The 27,874-nt window shown below is 44.2% G+C and overlaps 1 protein-coding gene and 1 long non-coding RNA gene across 2 annotated transcripts in view; both read left to right on the forward strand.

Moving 5' to 3' along the window:
- The window catches only part of LOC138282962 (uncharacterized), a 55,671-nt gene extending 45,657 nt beyond the window's left edge, over nucleotides 1–10,014 (forward strand). Inside the window, exons 2-3 of the long non-coding RNA XR_011201026.1 lie at nucleotides 8,152–8,284; nucleotides 9,907–10,014. This is a non-coding gene — a long non-coding RNA (uncharacterized lncRNA). The remainder of the gene's footprint in view (nucleotides 1–8,151; nucleotides 8,285–9,906) is intronic.
- Nucleotides 10,015–11,712: 1,698 nt separating this feature from the next.
- Nucleotides 11,713–27,874, forward strand: part of LOC138282959 (zinc finger protein 271-like) — a 283,615-nt gene continuing 267,453 nt past the window's right edge. The window contains exon 1 of the mRNA XM_069221034.1: nucleotides 11,713–11,808. The gene's annotated coding sequence lies outside the window, so the exon portion shown is untranslated. The remainder of the gene's footprint in view (nucleotides 11,809–27,874) is intronic.

Raw genomic sequence — 27,874 nt, forward strand, 5'->3', positions numbered from 1 at the left:
ATGACTACTTTTTCACTTACTTCTCTTTTCAGAGCTGCCAGGGCCGGCTCTAGGGCAGTGTGTCTGGTGCCACCGCACCAGTCACTGAATTCGGGGGGGCGCCGTGTTTTAAAGTATATTGTGGTTTTAAAAGCACCTGCTGCCTCGTTCCTTGCTTCCAGCAATTTTCAGGCAGCAAAAAAAAAGCCAAGATAACTCATGTGAATAATGAACCTGCTGGAGAGAGCAGAGTCTTGTCTAGTGGAAGTTTGACTGCTCACAATGTAGTGCAGAGAGTTAATTTGCATGCCGTAACTCATGTGTACTATGCAGATCACAAAGTGCATATAATACAAATAGCTTAGCAGGTTACTGATTTTGTCTGAGATCCTTTTTTTACTTGCAGTTGATAAGTTAAAATCCTAACATAGAACAGTGAGCTATTAACTATCATCAAACAGCTGCTTGCAACCTGCAAGGTATAGTTTAGAGTGTTTTGAATTTTCCACCAGTCTTTCATTATACCAATGTTGCAAAACAGGGTTCATTTAGGTAGAAATCAATTCTTATTAGTAAAGACAACCCGCAACCATGGTGCTACATTTTAAATTCTGCTTGTGTGCTTCTCCAGCCCAGGCACTCTTAAACTATACTTCCTACCAATATGGATTATGTGTGACTCCTACACAGTGTAGTCCTCTCTCTTATGTAACATTTCCTTATGCACTGTTCTACACATGTATGATTTATATTCTCTCTGTGTAATGTATGTGATGTAAAGTGCTCTGACACCCTACTATGGTATGAGTGACGCTATAAAGCCAAGAAATGCATATGAGAAAGGGTGGTTATGGAGACTCGAGGGCACTGTTAAAGGGTGGTAGTGAGGGAATCCCTGGAGAAGGAGGTCTTTGGGGGGCATCAGCAAACACTGTTGCACCGGGCGCCACCAGAGCTAAAGCCAACCCTGAGTGCTGTTTTCTTTTCTGTATTTTTGCTAGCCTTTACTTCCAAGGTATTTTTGAAAAAAAATAAATCCTAATTTATTTTTAATATGTCATCATATAAAACTTTGTTGCTAATATTACATATCAATAAAAACATTGGTTCAATATTATAAACTTCATTATCAGTCATGTAGAGGAGTATCACTCATTTGCATTCCGTTAATCATTAGTCTGCATATTTAGTTACAACACAGGGTGTGTATCTTATTTGTTCTGGTTTGCATTCTTTATGTCGTCCTATGTAATTACAACTGAACACAGAGGACCATGACCCGTGAGGCATAGAGATGGGCAGATTCAGTTTAGATTAAAGTAATTTTGCACCTCCCCTGTTCTCGATCAGGGTTGTAATGTATCTTGTGGAAACAGCAGGTGTTTCATATACGGTCCCAGGTAGACTAATCCTTTCATCACAGCACACAAGTATCACCAATAAGAATTTTGTAACCCTTTTTAAGCTATTGAGAATCTTATGACCAGTGTTAGACCTGGCATCCTTGGTGTGGTTTTCCCTCTAACTCTTTGCCTTCAGACCTCCTTTTTGCTGACCAGAGAGCTCTGCACACTTTACCACTGATAACCAGTGCTAAAGTGCTTGTGCGTTCTCCTAAATTGGTTTATACTCAATTGGTATATTTAATTTACTTTTAAGTCCTTAATAAAGTGCACTACCTGTACCCAAGGCCTGTAATATTAAATATTAGTGGGCCTGCAGTGCTGATTGGGCCACCCACTTAAGTAGCATTTTAAACATGTCTCGTGCCTGCAATTGCAGCCTGTGTGGGCAGTTGCTAAACTGTAATTTTGACCTGGCAAAATAAAGCTATAGCAGGCCCAAAGATTTGTTTTAATACAAAGACATCATCCCTGTGGCAGGCCCTGGACAGCCCAGAGGGCATAGTGCAATTTAAAAAGTAGGATATGTACTTTTATGTTTTAATTGTCCTAGTAGTGAAAAGCTCTTACGCTCTGTTTTGACTACTGTAAGGCCTACCTCTCTTATAGGATAACGTTGGAGTTAACTTATAACATTTAATACGCTGTAATTTCAAAATGGAAGAAGGTAGCCAGTTCATGTTTGGTGTCTTTGGAATTGTAAGGAAAAATCCTAACTGATGGTGAAGGTGTATTTTGAATTACAATTCTGAAAACTTAACTTTTAGAAAGTTAGCATTTTCCTGCCTTAGCCATTTGGTGCCTACCGCCTGTCTCTGGCTCATATGCCTGGCTGTAGTTGACAATTGGGCTTTGTGTATTTCTCCTAGACAGCCACATACAATAGGGAGCTTAGGGGTGCCTGGATGGGCCATCACTGGCAGGAAAGGAGAGAGGAGCTGGTCCTAGTCCCATTTACACTTCAATAGGCTGTGTCCTGCCTCTACACAAAGGGCTGCATATCCCCTGTAGTTAGTTGGGAGCCAGGGCCAGGAAGGCAGGGCACCTGTGCACTTTAAAGGCCTACCTATTGAAGTTTCCACTACTTCAAAGGCACAACTAGGTAGAAATACTGGACCTCCAACACCAGCTTTTCAGCACAATTCTGGACCTGTGGATACTCTGCCAGGAAGAGACTTCTGTGCTGCTGAAAGGACTGTCATTCTGCTAGTTTGCTGCTCTCAAGGACCACTGCCCTGCTGTGATGGCCTACTGCCCTCTTGCCAGGGTGAGAAGTACTGGATCTGCCTTTCTTAACCCAGAACCCCAGAGAGACTCCAATGGCTAGTTGGCTGGCCTCCTGATCTGAAGACTCAGTGCTACAACAAGCTTCCACAACCTTGCAGTTATACCTAGACTCTGCCATTTGTGGGTCTACCTTGTCACATTGTGACACCCCAGACCTGGAACCTTGGAAGTGGGAATAAGGTACTCTGTCAGCCTCTGTGATCCAGCGGAAAGGACTCATCTCCTCTGCTGCGTAGCACAGCAGATCCAACACATTACTGCTGCCGCTGCATGGCTTGGACCAGTTGCAATGACCTGCATGGCATCACAGCCCATTGGAACTTTCACTGCATGATGCATCGTTGGTGCAGGCTGTTGCGTCTCTTATCGATGGCGGCCTCAACAACAATGACGGACTCCGCATCACATCCTCTAGCAACAAACTCATTACCTTAACTTTGCAAAGCAACTTCCACAAATCCTTGTTGACCGGATCCTCAACGAAGATGCAGGACCATGCACCGCAGCCTCACTGTATCTCGGAACCGACGCATCGCTTTGGCTGCAAGATACATTTTAGATATTAGTACTACCATTTCCTTTAGTAGGTTGTGTTTTACAGTTGATGAATTTGTTATCACTCTCAAACAGAGTTCTCCAAGTAAAGATATTGGACCAGATGTGGTACCAATTGATGTTTTCAAATGCAAGATTAACTTTTGGTCCCCGTTACTTGCTAATGTAGGTAACACTCTGGAAGGTGCCTAAATATGCATTTGTATATAGGCAAATACTCCTTTCCTAGGCACATTCCTCTATCCCTGTCCATTATGAACTTGTGCTCTGCGTTTGACAAGGACAACTGGGCCAAGTTATGGGCACTCTTGCTAGAGATGTGCCTAGATGCAACTCTTGTTCACTTCCTATCAATTCTACATCAGAACTTTATCACCAGGGTCAGATTTAGACCTAACAGGGAAATCTCTGACCCATTCACATTGTATCGTCGGGCCAGAAAAATGTGTGTTTTAGCTCACTTGTTGTTTATTCTGGACATAAAAAAACTTAATGGTTATACTCTAAATGTCCCTTGTGTTAACTCCACCCTCATACAGGTACTCCTATATGCAGATGATGCTGTGCTGCTAGCTCAAACTCCTAATACACTGAGTTGCTTGATTAAATCCTTTTCTGATTTCTTGACACCCCAATATTTGTCTACTAATTTCCATAAATCTCATACCATGGCTTGTGATCGTAAACATCATTTACGACATACCCTTTTCATCAATGGCAAAAGATTTATCAGTGTGGATACTTTCCCATATCTCAGACCTGTATTTGAGTCTAGTGGTTCCTGAGCTGGGAATATTTCATTTTACTCTGTAAAGTTTTCTCAGGCTGTCAGTCCGATTTTTAACCTTTGTCAGGCAGTTAGGGGTAAGCCTATCTTGTCTCTTTTAGAGATTTATATGAAACAATGTACTTTAACTGTGAGCTATGTGTATGGCATATGGAGTAATGCAGATTGTGGAGCACTCCAGACAGAGGACAGTAGATTCACAGGCACCTTCTTCCTCTTATGCATTCCTTTGTCAAGAGGAGCTCTCCCTACCTTACCATGAGGATATTATTAAGATGTGGCCTCCTTCTTCAGTATGGTCTAATTCCCAGGCTACTTTGTATCATGCTATTTTCAGTGGTTGTCTAAATTGTTAGCATGGTATTGGCATCCCATGGATAAAATATGTTAAGCGGAATTTAACTGAACTAGTTAGGTCTTCCTTGTTTGTAAATCCAGCACTGATATGTAAGGATGACAAATAGATTGTTAAACAGTTATTTCTGGAAAGGTGTCGGACTCAGGTGGAAGGTGTAGAATTCAGAGAGCCTCTCGTTCGACAATCTTTAAAAAATATTCAAAAACAAATATTAACCTGGACCCTACCTGTCCTTTGTACATACCGATTGGGAGAGGGCCTTGTTTTTGAGGTTTAGAGCAGGTTTGTTTTGTTGTTTATTGTGCTTTCCTTTGGGGAATCTTGGTACATTAGCTGGATTGAAGTGTGCTTGTAATGGCTTTTCTGCACAACTCTCCTGCACTACACACTTTTTTGCAAATTTTATAGAACGTTCAGAATGAAATTTGTATTGCCACTCTTAAAGATGCATAAATGTAAACAATGTAGGGTTGCCCTGCATTTCTGACAAAAGTTGCCGAAAGAGGATGTGTGTTTTTTACTGGGGGGGGTTTCTTAAATCATCCTTTTTTGATAGGAAATGGCTGAATTCATAGATATCTGTGGAATGTATACAATACTTTACATATGCCTGCTTTTATGACTGCCTCAGACTTTCAAATAAAGTAAATTGAATTGAATTATTCCTTACATCAAAGTAGAATCTTTACAGATCAGTTTATGTGGATTTCTTCTGTTAGCAACTACCTTCACTGGTTGTAGATTATTGGTGTATTGTATGGTCCCCAGCATGTATGCATTGTATAGCTATCCCTTACTCATGAAAATAATTGTGACTTCTGGACTGCTCATTGAGATTTAGGGCCTGGTTTAGAGTTTGGTGGAGGGAGTGACGGGTATCCCATCCATCGTATTACAATCTGATAACAGCCAATGGAGATTGTATTACAACAGAAGAGATATCCATCACGTTTGTGGCAGAATAATCCATCTGCCACATTCTAAATCAGGCACTAATTTTTGTGTAGGTTTACCATGAAAGGACTTAGAGCCTGAATAAGAGTACGGCCGTCCTGCAATGGCAGTCAGATCCCAGCTTCCCTGGTGGTCCGATCGCCAGATTATGAAGCTGGCGCCGGACTGCCACAAGACTGCCACACCTGCCAGGAACTTGGATCCCACAACAGAGGCGGTCAGGGAAGGTGTGATTCATCACAGCAGTACTGATGCTGGCACCGCCGTGCTGATCACGACCTGCCTTTCTGCCAAGCTGTTCATGGCAGGGACACCACCATGAAAAGCCCAGCAGAAAGACAGGGAATGGGCCTCAAACAGGGCCCTATGGCGATTTTGATCATTTGGTGAGTGTGGCTGGGGCGCATTTTGTGCCCCCCCACGCCTGCACCGTTGGTGCACACTGTGTGCCATGCACAAAATCCAACTGGCTCGACAGTCTGAGCTGGAGCCAGCCAAAAATTACCAATGACCTCAACAGATATATCAAACATCTCAGCACATAGATCACAACCTGTTCTCCCTGGCACCTCATAAACACAACACACAGAAGAGGATACAAAAGCATGCCAGTTGTATACTGAGGAACTACATGCAAAAAAACAGCACTACTAACAATTGGAAAGAAAATGTAGACGGAGCCACAGTGAAAAGGTCAAACAGACATACAGAGCAGGCCTGTAATGCTACTAGCAGCAAATAAAAGAAGCCAAGAAGAAGGCCCTAGGAGGAAGCATACACAACAGCTTCAGTAGCAGCAAAGAAATCTTTGGAATGATCAAAGACTTCACCTCACCGGCGTCCACCCGGCACAGCAACAACCCCTTGCAAGAACTTTGACAACCTCTCGGACATCTTCAGCAACAAAAACAAAGCCATCTAAAACAACTTCAATCCCCAACCAGACCTCTGCTCCCCACCATGATCTAACCAATAACTATGCACAATAAAAACCTGACTGCCTGGGAAACTTTCACCACAGAAGAAACAGCCAACATCATGAGAACCTTCACCTCCGGGTCTCCAACAGACCCTTGCCCTCAACACATATACAATATGGGCACCTCCCTTATCAGAGAAGTCCCCACCCACATTCTGAACAATACCATCACCTCTGAGGTGTTCCAAAATGCCTAGAAACATGTGAGGGTCAAAACACTGCTAAAGAAACCTTCAGCAGACCTCTTCCAACTGTCAACTGCCAAACATCTGTTCAATCTCCCTTCTATCCTACCCAGCCAAGGTCATGGAAAAAACCATCAACAAGCAACTCACTCTCTCTCTAAATGCACAGCAGCTCCTGGACACCATTCAATCCTGTTTCCATTCCAAATAAAGTACCATTATCACCCTCATCGCAGCCAGAAACCACATCAGGCTGATCCTTGACTGTCCAGATACTACTGCCCTCATACTGCTCGACCACTCTGTGGCCTTCAACACCATCCCACTTTCCACCCTGATCAGGAAACTACCCCATGCAGGTATCCAAGGACCCGTTCCCAACTGGATCTGTTCCTTTCTCACAGGAAAAACCCAAAAGTCAACATGCCACCCTACATGTCGGAGGCCAAGAACCTCATATGTGAGTCCCCCTAAAGCTTTTTATGGAGCCTGACGCTTTTCAAAATCTATATGACCCCTGTGGCAGACATCATCAAATCGCACAACATCATCATGCTCTCCTACTCAGGCGACACCTACAGATAATCTCCTTGTTGGACAAGACCCCTGCAACACAAATCAACTTCATCACCTTCACTACTGCGGTGGCCACTTGGATAACATCCAAAAGCCTCAAACTCAACACACACAAAACTGAAGTGGTGATCTTCAGAACAAAAGACTTAGCCAGGCATTCCACCTGGTTGACAACAGACCTTGGCGTCACCACCACCTCCACAACCAACACCAATGCCAGAAATCTTGGAGTCATCCTGGACAACAAGCTGAAGACCTGGCTTTTGAATAATCACTCCAAGGAGGTAGCTGCAATTTTCACCAACAAAGTGCCTGGATACCCCCACAGGGGATTAGCGCTCTAAAGTGAAGGAACATGTTTATTCAACTAGGGGTTGTCCTCAGAATGTCACAAAACTTGTAATTAATGGTAGGAAGCTATTGCACTAACAAGACTCTCTACATTGTGCGTGGTTGTCTAAGGCAAATGTCTTTTGGAAATGACTTTAATATGTATTGTTTTGCAGCAAATATTCACCCTGCAAACTATTTTTTAAACAAATGGTACCGTCATACTAGTATTCGCACCTCATTAACCATTTCTGGCATGTGGGTGAAGCTTCATCATGACCAGTAGGTATACAATCATAGTTTTGAGATTGAGAAAGCTACATGGATTGACCAGTTGTAATTCTTGGCGTGCATCAGCGTAATCTGGGGTAACGTTTATCTGTAGCAATTGAAGGAAAACTCCTGCATGCTAAGTGTCAGTAGATATGCTGTTTGGCTAGTCTTTTATGAAAAAAGCCTCACTACTATGCAACCTTGTTTTGTTCTTAACACTTTGCAAATTATGGGGGATGTCTGGTTTGGACGCCTATTACAAAGAGTCCAATAATAAGTAGGCCTTGCATGTTCATTGTTGGATAATGTACAGCATATGTTCTTTTCAATTATTATTATTTCGTCTCTGCTCCATTATGTATTTCATTTGCATACTGTGATATTGGCTAAACATTTATAGAGTGTACTTGATTCATTACAAATATACAACAAATATGTCATTTTAGACATTTATGTAAATATAACAATGATATGTCTTTATCTAGGAGGCTTTCCCATCCAAATATTGTAAGACTGATGGTGATTACTAAAACTAGTTCTTCTGTTCTGATTGCCTCGGGGTACATGCATGGTGCAAGCTTGAATGAAGTACTATACAGAGCAGAATGCCCTGTGAAAGTAAGTGTGTTAAAGTTATAAGTTAACGTTATATTTGTCACAGTATTCCAGCTATATTGTACATGGTATAGTATTTGTGTAGTGACACATTTCATGCTACCACTAGCACTGTCAGTAGACACCTATCCTAATGACCTAATATTAATAGTTCTTAAACTGTACTAATGTTTTTTTTTGGGTACTGCAAAAACCACTATTTTTAACAGCACTGCTATTTTTTATATTGTTATAATAACCCTTACTAGCATTTTCAGTAAAGCATAAGGGCAAGCATGTGTTACTACATAATTTCTCAGTCTGAGGTTTTGAATGAATCACTATTTACCCATACTTAACCAATATTTACCAAATGATGGCATTGGTAATACAGAATATCTTCTCATTTTCGTTCCTCGAAATGCCCCCATACATGCCTTTCAGTCTTTTGGGAACTGCAGTACAGACGCTTGTAGGTTAATCCTCAGACCACCCACATTTTATGGTGGTTCTACAGGCAGACCTCGGGCTCTATATGCAAGAATCTGAAATGTCATAAAATAATCAAGGCAACATGCATGTGTCTATCTATTTGTATCTATATCCAGTAGGATCTTAATTAGGGCTATTTTAGGCGTACATTCTAGCTCTTGCCGGGGCAAGCAATAATAAATGGGCTATCACTCACCAGAAGCTCTGTATCATTGAACAGAGCTATGCAATTTGCATGAAGTCTCTGGCCAAGACTCCACATCTCAAGCTTGAAAGGAAAGGATCTGTAGGAATCTCCATATTTTTGGACATGTCAGATACACTCAGTGGAGATACTTGAATTGGAAGAGATGTTACTTCCCTGTGGTCCAATATGGCCTCACACCATTTTTTCTGTTCAAGTGACCAAAATCTGACTCTCTCTCCTGACTTAAATTAGGGAAGGGGTTAGGGGAATTAATCAAAAGAAGGACTCTGTCACATTACATGTTTGGAGCAAAACAACCCCAAATCAACTGTTGGGGACCAGTAATCGCTACTTATCAGTGGGCTCCAGAATGAGGATTGATAACATGTAAACAATGGTTTGTGCAAATCAGAAGTGTAGTTTAGATGCCTTAAGATAAAAATGAATGATAACTATAGTTATGTTTTATATATTAGTAATGTATAAATGTGTGTATCAAATGTCTAACTTCATGTAAGAAATACATCTTTAGTTTGTCTTTCCAGTTTATTTGTTTGCCTTAGCATTTGATATTTTTGACCTTTGACGTATTTGAGGCCTGCTATTCAGAAACAGTGTTAAAAATCTTCATAAGTGCTTAAATGGTAGGCATAGTTGTTCTTGGGTAAAATAGAGAATAATCACATTTTTCACTTGCGCATCAAATTTAACACATACCGTCGAACGTACATTTTACCAAGAGTGAGACAGAAATTCCTCACAGGAGTAAGTTTACCTATTATTGGTTAGATTGTTTGTGCTTTGTGGAAGCTCTATCACAGTTTCTATTCAAACTGCATCCTTTCTCCAATAACGTAATAAATCCTGTTTTCTACACTGCACTCTCTTTTAAGCACATCCAGTGTACCATAACAAATTTGTAAAAGATAATGGTATACATTTGATATTAACAATATTTGCTTTACAGCTATTGAGTGCAGATAAATTCTATGTTGGTTTGGAAATATCGATGGCCATTGAATATATACATTCCAAGAACATTCTCCATCAAGACATAAAGCCGGCAAACATTTTGGTAAGTCTTGTATAATACCATTTTAGATAAAATCTTTAGGATATTTTTTATCGCTCTCCTACCACTGTCTATAGCAATATTAAAATAGAATCCATGAGCCAGGGCCGTAGGGTTTTTTCTTGTTTAATTTCTTTTTTGTAGTGTTAAATCTGCTGTTAAGTTTTACATGATATTTGATATGTAAACTGAGCTTGTGATTAGGCATGTGAGTAAGTAGCTCAGCATAAAATCTTGGCATGGTAGAAAATGTCAGGACCTAGGCATATGATAAAGTACCATCTGCATCTGGAGCGCATGGATTGTCAGGTGGACCTTTCAGATCCCTTTGGTAAAAGATAATGTAGGTGCCCTTTGTTACTTGCGCCACTTGCCATCACATGCGCCTCACAGCTTCACATGCTTGCCTGGCCACTCCTATATCACATAGTTTGCCCAGATTTTGTATTTTTATTAAACTGTCTTTTGATTGTGCTTTTTAGTACAAAATGTTATTATTCGCTTAATATGTTGTATTTAGGTTTTTTCATGATTTCTCCTATGCTCTCTCCTTACCTTTTAAATCCTATCATTGCATGATGCCACACACAAGGCATGTGGCCCATTTAATTGTGCCCTCATTTATATGCACATGCATTTTATGGCAGTATCACATTGTTCACAGTCAGAGAAACATCCATAGGCAACCCCATCTTTTCTTGATACCCCTCTTAACAAAGAAATGCTACACTGAGAGCTCCATTTCTTAACAGTCGAATATTGCACTTCTAGAGTGGCAGCTTCTCTACCTGCACACTGTGTTACAAAATTATTATACAGATATGAAGTGCATGTTGTGCTGTTGTTGCTTTGCTCTAATAACTGTACAACAACACCACTCCAATCTTGTCTGCATTGCTTTTTTATGTCAGTTGCATCTTTTTGTATGCTTCATGTAGTGTTACACTATAACCTGGCATCTTCATAGATCCTACCAAATGTTTGTCACGCTTCTCATAAATGGTTCTCAATAATCAATGCATTCAGAAATTTCTCTAGGATTCTGTAATGAATATGATGTTTCACAATTTGGCTTATGTGAGCTCTTGAAATATGGCAGATCCGCTCATGAGTCCCAATAATCAGCAGTGTTTCTGGTGGGGGTGTGGAGGGGCTGCGCCTATTCAATTAAATGTGAAAGGGATGGCAACTGCAAAAAACAATTACCAACCTATTTAAATTACCCTAAAAGCATCCACTGCCTTGGCCTACCTTGTCCTTCTTGTCCCCCAAAACGAATGTCAGGCAGTTATATGTTATATAGTGCGCATGTATCTATTGCCAGCAGTGAAAGTTAAGCGGCACAGCTGACATGCTGCCACCTGATTCTGCCATAATTGGGTCCTATGGCACTGCCCACAAATGACGCTTAAAAGTATTACGTTCTGATACAGCCCAGGGCGTGTGCAGTATCAGCCCTGTACTCCCGGGGCTGCCTGTCTATTATCAGTTGCCTTTTACCACTCCTCCCTTTCCCAAGTCGTCACAGGGTGACAATTTGGAAAGGGAGGGGTTGCAGTATTTGCAGCATGGAGTGACGTCAAAGAGTCATGAGACTTAACTTGTGGCTCTTTGATGGTCACATGCTCTAAACAGCTGCACTGGGCATGCTTCTGTGTCTCATGTACTCTGTTTAGAGCATTCCAGCAGAGAGGGGATTTAAGAAGCTGCAGCTGGGCCTCATTGAAAGGAAGCACCAGGGACTGTTAGTATACAGTGCCTTTGTCTACTGCAACACTGGAAAACAACACTACTGTGGTGAGTGGTCCTATCTCTTCTTCGCTGTAGTGTTGGGTTCACATTTCCTCCCTTTAACCCATTCCTCTCTTCCTTTTACCCACTGTCCTTGGCCTTTCGCTCTCTCGTTTTCAGCTGTTTCCTCTCCCGAGTCCTCTAGTAGCAGCAGCAGCAGTGACAACCGGGATGGCTAATTCCAATAGTTTAAATTACAAGCTACAACCTAAGTGTCATTCAGTGAGTCTCCTGTGCTGTGCAACTGTGAAGGATGCTTGGGAGTCAATACTGGCTTTAATTGATTAAATCACTTGAAGGTTTGTGATGGCAAAGATGTATTCTTTTTGAGTGGTAGTGCAAAGAAGTAGCAGCTGAGCTGTGAAGGGTGTTCTTTTAATTGTAATGGTATTTATATAGAGCAAAATTGCCTGACAAGGTGTTGAAGGGACAATTATGTAAACAATTGCATTACTTAAAGTCTCTGTATAACCTATTATGTTCTGGAAACATCATTTTAACGTGAAGCCTGTTGCGCACTCAGTAGCAGTCTTATATTCTGTTACGCAAGTTTAAAATAATGACTTACATATTTACAGTGCTTTCTGTCACAGGCTGTGACCTTGTAGCACTAAAAATACACAAGTCACTATTCTCCACAGCACCAACCAAGATTTAATTCCGTGGCTCTGTGGTTACATACAGAGCTCTGCAGTGTGCTAACTGATAGGGGTTCATAATCTACAATAGTGCATTTGCCACTGAGTACCAACTTGGTAAATTCATTTTTCTTTTAAGTTGCTTAGGGCCAGATGTAGCAAGCAGTTTGCACATCGCAATGCACAAACCTTGCATTTTGCACCCTCTTGAAATGGGTGGTAACCCATTTGCAAAAGGGAAGGGGTCCCCATGGGGACCACTGCCTACTCTGAAAAAAATGAAACAAAAACGTTTCATTTTTCGTGTTTGTAATGCATCTTGTTTTCCTTTAAGGAAAACGGGCTGCATTACAAAAAAAAACTAAAAACTGCTTTATTGAAAAGCAGTCACAGACATGGTGGTCTGCTGTCCGCAGCAGGCCACCATCCCTGTGAGGGCTGCCATTCGCAAGGGGGTCGCAAATTGCAACCCACCTCATGATTATTCATGAGTGGAGCATTTGCGACCCCCTTGCGAGTTGTAGATGGTGTCAGGGACACTATCCAACATTCAGAATTGCGACTTGCAAATTGCGAGTCGCTCTGACTCACAATTTGCGGGTTGCAATTCTGAATTTTGCTACATCTGGCCCTTAGTACTTTAAATATAGCTACCTGATGGTGAAACTAACAGAATATTTTGCTTTTTGTCGCCACACCTTTTGTAAAATGATATTCTGACCTCGCATATTTAAAATTGCATTCATATGTGATAATGAAGAAAATGTAGTTTTGGTGAAATGAAATATTTGCCTAAGATCGCACAATTTAAGAGGGGTAGCCTTGATTCATCAATATTTTCTGGTTTTACTTTGTACAAATCAGCCACTAAAGGGTTATCTATTTGCCTTACGTTATGTTAAGGCTTGGTTTTTAAACTCTGTGCAGTTTCCATATAACGTAAACTAGAACCCAATGTAATTTAGCGATTTGATGAGCACCAATTACATGACACATGGTCACGCTCATTTATTATAGGCACGTGTGAGAATAAGGCATTTGTCCAGATTCACAGGATATTCACGCTGAGAATTAAACCTGGTAGCCCAGTTCCTAAGTTGCCAGCTCAGGCCGTAAATCCACATCCTGGATAGAGGGGGGGTGGCAGCCTGAAGCCAATATAAGAACACTATTTTTTGTCCATTTATCACAGACAAAGTGCAGAAAATTGAACCAAAATGGCAAACACCCTCTACAAATTGGTGTGAACCACAATGTGCTTTAACAACATGGTCCGAACCATGAATGCATCTTTACAACGCATTCATTTACCACCCAAATTGTTACAATGGCTTACCTTAAGGAACACGTTGTTGGACTGATGTTGGACTTTAAGTCGAACTCTTTCCCTACTGTTGACAGACTGGAGCTGGAATAGTGTGTTTACTATTCCAAAGTCATGTGCTTTCCTTTAGGCAGGTCGTTGTAACGACTTGAGAGGTGAAGGAATGCATTGTAAAGATATATTTGTGATAAGGACTGCCTTGTTAAGGCAGGCGTGGTAAATGCATGTGCAGTTCCGACATACAATCTACCAAAATACACCAATTTTCATACTTTCCCAGTGCTAGAACCCCCAACATTCCCCCATACACATTTGCCTCACTCGTGCTACAATTCATTCACTGGTTTTACACCCCACCACTTCCAAATTCCACCAGCTGCCACCGCAGACAATGCCTCTGCTGTTTAGTATGAAATAACTTGAACATATATTTAAATGGTAACAGGTAAGAAAAAACAATGTATATCAGTGGTTCCCAACCTTTTGATTTCTGTGGACCCCCACTTTAACATTAATGGAACCCAGGGACCCCCACTGAATCATCATGGGAATCCGGGGACCCCCGCCTGAGTCATTACTGGAAGCTGGGGACCTAATTTGTCAATATTTGTTAATATTTTTTCATTTTCTAGCCTCTCGCGGACCCCCTGAGTAGGCTTCGCGGACTCCCAGGGGTCCCCGGACCACAGGTTGGGAACCACTGATGTATATAATGTAGGTACGCTTTGTGTGTGGAGTGGTTCATACTACCAGCTCACTCTTGCACGTCATGTAACCCTTCTCTTGAGTTGATAGTTTTGGTGCTGACCATTTTCATTGTTTCAAAACAGGTGTAAGTAATCGTGGCCTGGCATGCTGTGTGTGGCTGCACATGTAACACCAAGCCAATAAAAACTCAGAAGGGAACCTAACACACTGTAGTTTGAAGCGGTGTATGCCCAAATCAATTCTGTGTTATAGGTGCTGCACTGGTTCTTGCAGGTCAGCACAAACAGCTGTGGTTTCTGCTTGACACTTTCAAAGTATCAACTGTGAAATGTAAATATGTAAATGTGAGATTCATATATATATATTTTTTTCCAGATTGAAGGTTGCACCAAAAAGTAATTTCTAACTGACTGGGGAATGGCCAATATCCGAGATTCGGTATGCTTGAAGGTAGCTAGTCAGCTTATTTCACAAACAATTGGACCATTGGGAGGTACTGCAATGCACATGGCTCCAGAGACTATGCTGGATTATCAAGCTCCTACAAGTAAATCTGACATGTGGTTGTTAGGTGCAACATTCTTAGAAATGGATGCAATATCACCGCCATGGAATGCAAACACCTCCCTTGATATCTGCAGAGTAATGAAAAGCGAGTCTGAGCCGCATTCTTTAAAACTGTTCCCTCCTTTGGAGAGTTCATTGGTGGCCACTTGTTTCTCGTATATTCCTCATAATTGGCCAAGTGCTGCTGACGTGGTGAAGCCATACAGGGAGTGCAGAATTATTAGGCAAATGAGTATTTTGACCACATCATCCTCTTTATGCATGTTGTCTTACTCCAAGCTGTATAGGCTCGAAAGCCTACTACCAATTAAGCATATTAGGTGATGTGCATCTCTGTAATGAGAAGGGGTGTGGTCTAATGACATCAACACCCTATATCAGGTGTGCATAATTATTAGGCAACTTCCTTTCCTTTGGCAAAATGGGTCAAAAGAAGGACTTGACAGGCTCAGAAAAGTAAAAAATAGTGAGATATCTTGCAGAGGGATGCAGCACTCTTAAAATTGCAAAGCTTCTGAAGCGTGATCATCGAACAATCAAGCGTTTCATTCAAAATAGTCAACAGGGTCGCAAGAAGCGTGTGGAAAAACCAAGGCGCAAAATAACTGCCCATGAACTGAGAAAAGTCAAGCGTGCAGCTGCCACGATGCCACTTGCCACCAGTTTGGCCATATTTCAGAGCTGCAACATCACTGGAGTGCCCAAAAGCACAAGGTGTGAAATACTCAGAGACATGGCCAAGGTAAGAAAGGCTGAAAGACGACCACCACTGAACAAGACACACAAGCTGAAACGTCAAGACTGGGCCAAGAAATATCTCAAGACTGATTTTTCTAAGGTTTTATGGACTGATGAAATGAGAGTGAGTCTTGATGGGCCAGATGGATGGGCCCGTGGCTGGATTGGTAAAGGGCAGAGAGCTCCAGTCCGACTCAGACGCCAGCAAGGTGGAAGTGGAGTACTGGTTTGGGCTGGTATCATCAAAGATGAGCTTGTGGGGCCTTTTCGGGTTGGGGATGGAGTCAAGCTCAACTCCCAGTCCTACTGCCAGTTCCTGGAAGACACCTTCTTCAAGCAGTGGTACAGGAAGAAGTCTGCATCCTTCAAGAAAAACATGATTTTCATGCAGGACAATGCTCCATCACACGCGTCCAAGTACTCCACAGCGTGGCTGGCAAGAAAGGGTATAAAAGAAGGAAATCTAATGACATGGCCTCCTTGTTCACCTGATCTGAACCCCATTGAGAACCTGTGGTCCATCATCAAATGTGAGATTTACAAGGAGGGAAAACAGTACACCTCTCTGAACAGTGTCTGGGAGGCTGTGGTTGCTGCTGCACGCAATGTTGATGGTGAACAGATCAAAACACTGACAGAATCCATGGATGGCAGGCTTTTGAGTGTCCTTGCAAAGAAAGGTGGCTATATTGGTCACTGACTTGTTTTTGTTTTGTTTTTGAATGTCAGAAATGTATATTTGTGAATGTTGAGATGTTATATTGGTTTCACTGGTAATAATAAATAATTGAAATGGGTATATATTTTTTTTTGTTAAGTTGCCTAATAATTATGCACAGTAATAGTCACCTGCACACACAGATATCCCCCTAACATAGCTAAAACTAAAAACAAACTACAAACTACTTCCAAAAATATTCAGCTTTGATATTAATTAGTTTTTTGGGTTCATTGAGAACATGGTTGTTGTTCAATAATAAAATTGATCCTCAAAAATACTACTTGCCTAATAATTCTGCACTCCCTGTATAAGGGTCTGGCACAAATTCAGTTAGAAAAACATTATGGCTACAAATGTTAGCTAAAATTAAACATTTCAAAATAGAACATTACTTCAAGATTGAAGAAAGATATCCTGGCATACAGTTGCGCATTTTGACCATGTTGTTGTTAAAAGACATCCAATAATATTTATATACCTTAAGCTACATAAGCTGAAACACATCAGTAGTAAAGGAATATTGTTTTTCACCAAGTGCTAAATCATTAGTGGCTGAAGTATTATTTTATTTGTGACCAAGTATCAAACTGACCGTTTTGATTGCATAGAGCTAAACTATACAATAAAATTCATGCTGTTGCGGAGTGAAATAAAACTTGACTTGAAGAAAATTTGACATGATTCATAATTCATTTTTCAAATAAAGTTACCAAGTCAAAATGAATTTAAAAGTATCACCAACTAATGAGTCAAAACTATTAGTACCGCCAATACATCAAAGTGTGGTTGAGGTAGGTAATCCATTCATAAAATCTAGTTGAGTATTAAGAATCAGCAATAAACACTACACACTGAAATATGTAATTTGTCTATGTTCATTACACATTATCATTTTGGATATACTGAAAAACAGTTAAACCGTTTTATCATGTGATGGGCTCACTGAGTAAGCTCTAGTTGTAACAAAATGTGTCTGCCCCTGTTTCTTTTAAAAAAGTGACACATTATTTTAATAACTTCCAGGAAACATTTTCAAATCAACAGTTTGCAATATAAGTGAAGCACGTTGTCCTTGTTCAGCCACTGGTGGAGGTGGCTGAGAACTACAGCCCTGATTTAGAGTTTGGCGGATGAAGTTACTCAGTCACAAACGCGACGGATATCCTGTCCGCTGTATTACAATTCCTATATGATGTAATGGGATGTCCGTCATGTTTGCAACAGTGTAACCCATCTACCAAAATCAGGCACTAAGTAATCTTTTCCGTTGCCTGAATGTTGGTACTGTGAATGAATGAGGGGCTCAGAATTCGATTGGTGAATGTGTTTGTCATTTACAGGTTTGGCAAACCTAATTCCAATACTGCATTTTTCAGATTTTAACCCAAAGAAAAGTACCAAATAATTAATCAACAGAGCAGCCAACACACAAATAAAGTATTGATTTTGTTACAAACATTCATGACAATTTTTTTAATTCACATGTGGACTTTACATCTGTCAAAGTTGGTAGAAACATTGCTTCTAGATGTTAATCAATAAAAATATATCACCTACATGGTGAATTTTTTAAAACAATTTATAGGGTGAGTTCCATACACATAAAATAGAAACTGTTCCACTGAACACCTCCTAAAGAAAAAACTTAAAACATACTGTGAGACATGTTTTTGGCTAGGAGTAGGCCAGTTATTGTTTTGTGGTTATGCAACAATAACATCTAACAATTCCGTTAAGTTGTCTAATTTCTTAGCTTAGCGAAATTTTAAACGTGGGATCCAATTGTTTGCATATCACATGGTGATCAGATATATTGAACAGCAGCTGTTGAATATGCCAGATAATCTGAACCTAAAATATAATTTTCTTGTTATTAGTCAGTTCCAAAAACGGTTGGCACATGGTGTGGTCCTATCTCAGGGTATGTATTTCATTTCCAAGTAACCCTTGTGTTGTATTGGGTGTCATAGGTTTGGGGGGGGGGGTATAAAATTTCTGAGAGCACAATACATTGAAGTCATAGGCCTTTGTAAGGTATACATTGTAATGCCTAGGACATTGAGAAAATTGACTTCATTTTTGAAAGTCATAATCTGGACTAGAACCATAGGTAGAGGTGCTCGAAGTAGGCATATGCCAATTCTTGTGCATGCATGCCTCAATTTGCAAAGCAGGTGTAGGCACAACCTAGTAATAGCTACTGAAAAAAATGTATAGATGAAACATTTGCCAAATGATACACTTCACTTCAACCTAACCTCCATGGGCCGCTCTGGAAGTCACATCTGCTGTAGCACAGATGTTGAGACCATGTATAAGGACTCCTACAACAAAAGAGAATAGAGGCCAGTGCTCTAAAGAAGGTATGAACCATGAAAGTAAAATTGTCAAATATATGTAGTAGTGTTGACCTCACAGAAAGCAGATTAACCATTACCTGGCATAAGAACAAGTGGAGGTGAACACAGGTGTGTGGGATCTGACTATTTAGAAAAGTGTCTATTCCATCCTAAGGCAGCTAAAGTGCCCTGTCTTCCTTACTGTAAGGACCAGATCAACAAAACCCAACAACAGATCAATTTCTCTAGACATCTCAACAAAGCTCTCTCGCCTCAATACCCCCAAACTGACAACCTTCTCTGACATCTCCAATGACATCTTGGCTTTTATTTTAATTCCCAAACATACACAACGTATATAAGTTATGTCATCCCATCCTAAGTAGTGAAGAACAACACTGGCGAGGCCTTGTACCGCTACTGAGCTTCATCAGTGCATCTTTAATCAACTTCTAGAAGTACAACTACTCGAAGTACAAGAAAGTCTCTCAAAGAGAAATATGGAAACATGACCGGGTTTCAATCTTTACAAGGAAAAGAAAATAAGCTTTTGGCACATTAAAAGAATATGACAAAATTAAAATAAGGACCATAGATAAGTGAGTAACTTTATAAGCATACGATTCAAAATCTGCTCCAAGATGAGGAGTATAATGGATGGCCTTGTGAGAATAGACTTTAATAATTGAAATATTGTTCCAGTATTAATTGTATAGCACAACCACTGTCTAAATATTTCAAACATTTTCGGAAAACCACTAGTGAAGCAGATTCTGTCATACATTGGAGATACAGCATGAGCAATAGAGAGAATGGGCGGACTACAATGCAGAAGTGAGAGGTAGGTCTTAATCGATATTGATGTACTACATATTAATATCATTCAGTGTCAGCTGAAGACTTCTTAACAGAGAAAGGTGTGTTTGCTTAATGGAGTTTTGGAAAATGGGTTATTGGTAAGGGCAGGTAAGTACCTACACTTAGCAATAGGCCACTAACCTCCAGTTAGGTCCAGTTAGGACTCAATAAATTAAAACCAGCTCAACCCTTGGTAGCTTGGCAACGAGTGACAAGGATTAACTTAGGAGATAAATGTGTAAAGCATTTAAAAATCACAAAACAGTAAATAAGTACAACACAAAACAAAATCAAAATCCAACACCAATTTATAATAATAGATTATATTTTTATCTTTTAAGTGACACCAAAACGATTCAAATCATATAAGGGGACCCGGAGATATGAATTTTTAAAGAATTAATGCTTTCTAGCGCATAGAAGCAAGTAGCGCTCAAAGGGTTAAAAAAAAAAGGTCACACTGGAAAGGAAATAAGGGGGTCATTATGACCCCGGAAGATGTCGGAACTCTGGTGGTAGTACCGCCAACAGGCTGGCGGTTTTCCGCTGGCGTATTATGACCGTGGTGCATTCACCACAGTCTTACCGCCGGTCCCGCCAGGACACCGCCATACTGCAGCCGGGCGGTCGTAATCCGCCAGGGAAGCGCTGCAAACAGTGCTGCTCTGGGAATTATGGGTCCCCAACCGTCAGCCTGTCCATGGCGTTAAACACCGCAATGGAAAGGCTGGCGGTAAGGGGGACTCAGGGTGCCCCTGGGGGCCCCTGCACTACCCATGCACTTACCATGGGCAGTGCAGGGGCCTCCAGACACAGCCCCATTGCGCATTTCACTGCCCGAATTACAGGCAGTGAAATGCGCAACGGGTGCTGCTGCACTCGCTGCACTTCAACATTGCCGCCGGCTCTATAACAAGCTGGCTTCAATGTTGATGTGACTTTTCCGCTGGGCCATAATAGGGTGCCACGCATACCGCCAGCACTGGCGGTATGTTGTCGCCCGTGGCTTCGGCGGTCTTTTGACAAGACCACCGAAGTTGTAATGAGGGCCAAAGTCCAGAGTTCAGACCACCCACGAGGTACCATTGTCACACTTCATTTCATAAGTGTTTCTTGATTCAGGAAAGGGGTCCACAGCACCAGCCAAGGGTTCAGAAGCTCTGGTTTGCCTCTTGGGGTCTGGGACTACAACTCCCACAATGTACCTCTTCAACTTATGGAGTTTCTCCAAACGTCTCCAAACTTCTGTATCTTCTTCCAGAGGTCCTTTTTGGGTCCTTCAAGTGTCCACAGCTTGATCCAAGGATCCAAAAACTCTGAGTTGCACCTTGGGAGTTGGGACTATAATTCCCAGAATGCACCTGTTCAGAATCCTCAAATGGCCACTGGAAGCTGGTCAGCTGGGCTCTGCTTGCAGGACTTGATGCAGGGGACTCTATTTAGCAGTTTGTCACCTGTAGCAAACAGGGAGTCCCTCCTTGATCCTGTTGAAGCCAGGCAAAGTCCTTCTTGTGGTGAAGCCCAAGTGTGCAGCTGGTGCAGAACTCCAGAGTTCAGTGTCCAGGTGCAAGTCAGGGGTCCAGCAGGGCAGTCCTTCTTCTCCTGTAGATCTTCCTGGTAGGGATCTGAGGTGTGGGTGCAGCTCTGCCAGTATTATCCTTGCTTCTGGGTGAAAAACAGGGGGGCTAGTTCTCCAAACAGATGCAGGGTTCTTATCCCTGTGATGACCATTTCCTGGGAAGTGTGGCAAAAATCAATCCCAGGGAGCAACATCCCTCAAAAATCCATCATGGCTGTAAGTGATTTTTGAACATTACATCTTTCTGAGCCCACCCACTGGTGTGGCTAAAAATATTAAACACACCCTTCTCCTGCCCTCTCCTACTCTAATTGAGGGCACCTAATTGTCTGGGTTTGCAGGATGTGAGGGAGGTGCTGTGCTAATCCAAATGTCCTTCCCTGCCTTTGAAGACCAGTTTGGAAGCCCTACTCCATCCTGCTTTTCCATCTGCTGAGGGAAGTTCTCCTCCCCAGGCACATCTCTTTGTGTTCAGCTCAGGCTACTTCACACCTCATGAAGGCAGCCTGGACAGGCTGCCAGAGGCTGGCCAATCAGAGTAGAGCACTACAGTGCTGAAGTTGGAAACTTTTTAGGTAGAGTTTACTCTTTACCTGAACAAGTTATATTAAAACCAACAGTTGTAAGTTGGGGGATTTATTATAACAATTTATTTGATACCAAACTTGAGATATCTGACACTTAAGGAGACTTTGGCCCTCATTACAACACTGGTGGTCGGTGATAAAGCGGCGGTAATACTGCCAACAGGCCGGCGGTAACAAAAATGGAATCATGACCACGGCGGAAACCGCTCAGACAGACAGCCACTTTAACACACCGACTGCCAGGGCGGAATCAACAAGCAGCACAGTGGTAACCGCCAACAGCCAGGCGGAAGTAAATGTACCGCCCACTCTATTATGACCGGCCTTTCCGCCATCTTTTCCGGGGCGGTAACAACAACATCAAAAATCTGGCAGAAACAGATCTCATAAGTCAAAGGACTCACCTGTGGAGACTCAGGGAACAACCACAACATCATGGAGCCAAAGTTTAAAGTTTTCCCCATGCTCGTCTACCATCTGCTTCATTATGAACACCAACGCCGTCGAAGATGACCACAGTGAGTACTTCCGCCTAGCAAACAGGGGATGGGGAAGGCAAAAGAGAGTGACACACACATGCAACACACACACCCCCAACCCCACCCCAACACCATACACACAACCAGATGCAGCAACATAACATATTTACCCTGTACCCCTCAGGAATAATGCAAGGACAAAATGATTTGAAGAAAGTAAGTGTAATACGATAAAATACTATGAATAAGTGCATCAAAATCCAAATGTATATACATATTTACAAATGTAGGGACACTGCCCAGTCCTCAATGTCCGTGGGCCACAGGGCCACAACACATAGGCCAAGGCCCCACCTCACTCCTGCAACAATACGGAGAGAACACTGCAGGGGCATCAGGTCGAAAATAGACAGGCACCTCAGATGGACGGGGAATGGGGGGTACCTTAGCTGGAAGATGGTACAACACCACTGTTGCTGGAGGGGGAAACATGCTCTGTGCGCTGTCCTGGGGAGTGCAAGGCCACAGTCTCTCAAGTGGGTGGTTTGCACACTGTTTGGTCCTGGGGAGTGCAAGGCCACAGTCTCTCAAGTTGGTGGTTCGCCCACTGCTTGATCCTTGGGAGTGCAAGGCCACAGTCTCTCAAGTGGATGGTTTCTCCACTGGTTCTGGAAGGGGTATAGTGCCCAGTGTGCTTCATCCTGGGAAGGATGGGGTGAGTGGATGGCTTCTTCCACTGGTTCTGGAGGGGGCATAGTGCCCAGTGTGCTTCATCCTGGGAAGGATGGGGTGAGTGGATGGCTTCGTCCACTGGTTCTGGAGGGGGCATAGTGCCCAGTGTGCTTCATCATGGGATGGATGGGGTGAGTGGATGGCTTCTTCCACTGGTTCTGGAGGGGGCATTGTGCCCTTGGAGGCTTCAGCCTAGGATGAATGGGGTGAGTGGATGGCTTCTCTGCTGGTTCTGAAGGGGGCATAGTGCCCAGTGTGCTTCATCCTGGGAGGGATGGGGTGAGTGGATGGCTTCTTCCACTGGTTCTGGAGGGGGCATTGTGCCCAGTGTGCTTCAACCTGGGATGGATGGGGTGAGTGGATGGCTTCTCCACTGGTTCTGTTCTGGAGGGGGCATAGTGCCCAGTGTGCTTCATCCTGGGAAGGATGGGGTGAGTGGATGGCTTCTCTGCTGGTTCTGGAGGGGGCATTGTGCCCAGTGAGCTTCATCCTGGGAAGGATGGGGTGAGTGGATGGCTTCTCCACTGGTTCTGGATGGGGCATTGTGCCCTGTGATACAAATCTTGGGGAGTGCAAGGTCACAGTCTCTCATTTGTGTGTCAGACACACAGGATTTGCAGGGGCCAGGCTGCACAACAGCCCATAAATGCAGGACCACACTCTGTCCGCTGGCGGTCACAGATACTCAGTGGTGGCAGTGGTGCTGGTGGTGGTGGTGGTGCTGGCAGTGGTGGAGGGAGGGTCTAGTCCTTCCCCTGCAGCCTTGGACGGCTGCCCACTGCTGCTGCTGCTGCTGGCAGTGGTGCTGGTGGCGGTGCTAGCAGTGGTGGGAGGCTCCAGTCCTTCCCCTGCAGCCTTGGACGGCTGCCCACTGCTGCTGCTGCTGCTGGCAGTGATGCTGGTGGCGGTGCTGGAGGTGGTGCTGGTGGTGTTGCTAGCAGTAGTGGGGGGAGGCTCCAGCCCTTCCCCTGCAGCCTTGGACGGCTGCCAACTGGGGCTGCTGCTGCTGGCAGTGGTGCTGGTGGCAGTGCTGGCAGTGGTGGGGGGAGGCTCTAGCCCATCCCCTGCAGCCTCAGATGGCTGAACCCCCATGGTTGGTGGTGGGGGCTCCGAATGAGTCACAGCACCAGGCCTCCTGTCCTACCTGCCTGCTGGTGCAGGCCCCTTGCCCTTCCTGTCAGCCGGGGATGGCTCCTTGCCCTTCCCTGTAGCAGCTGGGGGTGCCTCCTTGCCCTTCCTTAATGCAGCTGGTGGTGCCTCCTTGCCCTTCCTTGAAGCAGCTGGGACTGCCTCCTTGCCCTTCCTTGAAGCAGCCGGGGGTGTCTCCTTGCCCTTCCTTGACGCAGCTGGTGGTGCCTCTTTGGCATTCCTTGCAGCACCTGGTTCAGGCCCCCTTTCAGTGTGGCTGCCTGGTGCCGGGTATCCTCTCCCACCTGGAGTAGCTGTCGACACTACTGTGGCCGTGGACTGGGTGTCTGAGGTGCTCGCCTGGGTTCTGACCACCCTGGCCCGACGTGAAGGACGGGGAGGGAGTGGTAGGGAAGAGGTCAGTGGTGGAGAGGAAAAGCTTCTTAGGGACATTGGGACAGTAAGAGGGTGAAGGTTTGGGAGTGGAGGAAGAGGAAGTGGTTGTAGGAGGTGTCTGCTGATTTTGGGTGCAGGTGCATGGGCTGGATGCTGTTGTGAGGTGGATGGCTGTTGGCTGTCTGAGTGCTTGCGTTTGTGTACTTTGGAAGAAGGGGCACAGACACAGTCGGAGAGGACACAGGGGATGTGTGCATGGATGTGGGGGTGGTGACTGCCAGTGAGGGGCGTGTAGTGATAGGCGTGATGGTGATAGTGGTAGTGGATGAGGATGTAGTGCATGCAGGTGTGAGTGTAGGCGCAACTGGGATGGAGGAGGGGGACACAGTGGAGGAAGTGGATGTTGGTATGTCTGCATCTGGATGGTGTTTGTGTGAGTGCCTGTGGGATGATGTGTGGTGCTTGTGTTTGCCTGAACCAGTCCTGTGTGTTGTCTTGTGTGCATGCTGGTCTGCCTGTGTGCTTGGGATATTTTAGGGTTGAGGGGAATGGGATTGGGATTGGGTAGAGGAAGTTGGAGGGGGAGGCTAGAAACAGTGACAATGGCTGCCATGGGAGAGGAGTCCAGAGCCTGGATTGATCTCTGTTGGGCCGCCATGCCAGTGTGAATGCCCTCCAGGGATGCACTGGTCTGTTGCATTTGGGCTGCCAGCCCCTGGATGGCATTCACAATGGTTGACTGCCCAACTGAGATGGATCGCAGGAGGTCAATTGCCTCCTCACTCAGGGCAGCAGGGCTAACTGAGGCAGGGCTGAGGTGCCTGGGGCGAAGGAGATGCCCACCCTCCTGGGTGAGTGGGCACAGGAAACATGCTGAGGGGATGCTGGGAGGGCACCACTGGCGTACATCACCATTGGCCACTGTAACCCATACGGCCCAATGTTAACCAATGAGGAGTTGCTCTGCGGTTCTTGACCGCCTCCCGCAACGGCGCACAACCTCAGCGAATTACCTCATTTCCACATTTCCCTCCATACAGGACAGGTGGATGCCATTTCAGGGGGGGCAGGCCATGGCACCTAACTGCGTCACAGTACACATAAGCACCATTTGGACCTATCCAACAATATACTGTAACAATCACAACATGCAATGAAGTGTAGTGTTTGGAAATATGAGATACTGACCAGCTGCTCACCGTTTTGCTCCATAGATTGCAACCACTGCGGATGAATAGGAGATGGAGACATCCCCCCGTGTACAGACCCCTGGTGGACTTGGCAACAATGGAGGACAGGCACATTATCCTCACCAATAGACTGGACAGGGCCACAATCACAGAGCTGTGCGCCCAATTGGAGCCTGACCTGATATCCGCTATCCGTCACCCCACCGGGATCCCCGTCTTGTGCAAGTCCTATCTGTGCTCCATTTCCTGGCAACTGGCTCCTTCCAAGTGGCAGTGGGCTTGGCAGCAGGAATGTCTCAGCCAATATTCTCAACAGTGTTGACCAGAGTGTCGTCTGCCCTGATTAAACACATGCGCAGCTACATCGTTCCCCCAGGTGGAGGATTTGGCCACAGTGAAAGCTGATTTCTATGCAATGGGACATATCCCCAACACTATGAGGGCAATTGATGGTACACATATTGCATTTCCCCCCGCCCCCACCTCCCAGAGAAATGAACAGGTGTTCAGAAATCGAAAGAGCTTTCACTTAATGAATGTACAGATAGTGTGCCTGGCGGACCAGTACATCTCCCATGTCAATGAACAGCAGCATCCCATATGTGATGGCTCAACTCCAGAGGCACCGGGTGTGGCTAATAGGTGAGCCCTGGTTCCCACCCATGGATGTTGGTGCATGGTTATGGTGTGGGCCCTAAGGGTTAGTGTGTGTCTAACAGGTGTCCCTCGATATTTGCAGGTGACTCTGGTTACCTCACCCTCTCATGGCTACTGACCCCTGTGAGGAATCCCAGGACAAGGGCAGAGGAACCTGAAGGCTAGGTTTCGTTGCCTCCATCTCACAGGTGGTTCCCTGTGCTACTCACCCAAGATGGTCTGCCAGATCATCGTGCCATGCTGTATGTTGCACAACCTTGCCTTACGTCACCAGGTGCCTTTTCTGTAGGAGGATGAGGCTGGAGATTGACGTGTGGCAGCAGTTGACCCTGTGGACAGTGAAGATGAGGAGGCAGAGGATGAGGACAACAGAAGTGCAATAATTCGTCAATAATTCCAATGACACACAGGTAAGACAGTGTAACTTCACTTTTAATTGACAGTTTTGTGTTTGACATTGTCACTGGCAGGCTGATTTTCCCACTTCTATGGCCACTCACTGTACCCTTTGGCATCTCTATTTTCAGATATTTGTGCCCCACTATCTCTCCTGGTGTGTTGACTGCAGCCAACTACAGGTCATTCATATGTATACATTACTGTACAGTTGAATTGCAATGTTTAAATCGTGTTAAACGAATACATACTTAGATCATTTGACATACTTCATACTTTTATTTTTTTCAAAGGGTGTTTATTTTAGTGCTAATAAGTAGAGGGGGATGTGCAATGGGCTGGGGTGATGGTGGAGGAAAGTCCAGGATAGAGTCCAGTCTATGTGGATCACAGGTGCATTGTCCAAGTGGGCATAGGAAGGGGAGCAATTGCAGTTCAAGGTGGACAGGGTGGGACACAAGAGTGACATTCAGGAGAGTCTTATTTCCTGGCAGGGGTCTTGGCAATAGTCTCTGGCTTCTGCCTGGATTGCAGGGAACATTTGCGGTGTGGTTCACCTTCTGCAGGGGGAGGGGTGCTGGTGGCCTGTTGGTCCTGTGGCGGGGCCTCCTGTCCGCTAGCGGCAGCAGAGGTGGAGGGCTGTTCATCGTTTTGGCTAGTAGTAGGGGCCCAGTGGTGTGCCATTGCCTCCCTCATAGTGTTGGTCATGTCTGCCAGCACCCCTGCAATGGTGACCAGGGTGGTGTTGATGTCCTTCAAGTCCTCCCTGATCCACAGGTACTGTCCCTCCTGCAGCCGCTGGTTCTCCTGCATCTTGTCCAGTATCAGGCCCATCGTCTCCTGGGATTGGTGGTATGCTCCCAGGATCACGGTGAGTGCCTCCTGGACAGTTGATTCCCTGGGCTTGTCCTCCCCCTGTCGCACAGCAGTCCTCCCAGCTTCCCTGGTGTCCTGTGCCTTTGTCCCCTGAACTGTGTTCCCACTGCCACTGACCCCAGGTCCCTGATCGTTCTGGGTTTGTGGGCTGCCCTGGGG

Source organism: Pleurodeles waltl, chromosome 2_2 (genome assembly GCF_031143425.1).
Source record: "Pleurodeles waltl isolate 20211129_DDA chromosome 2_2, aPleWal1.hap1.20221129, whole genome shotgun sequence".
Classification (NCBI taxonomy): Eukaryota; Metazoa; Chordata; class Amphibia; order Caudata; family Salamandridae; genus Pleurodeles; species Pleurodeles waltl.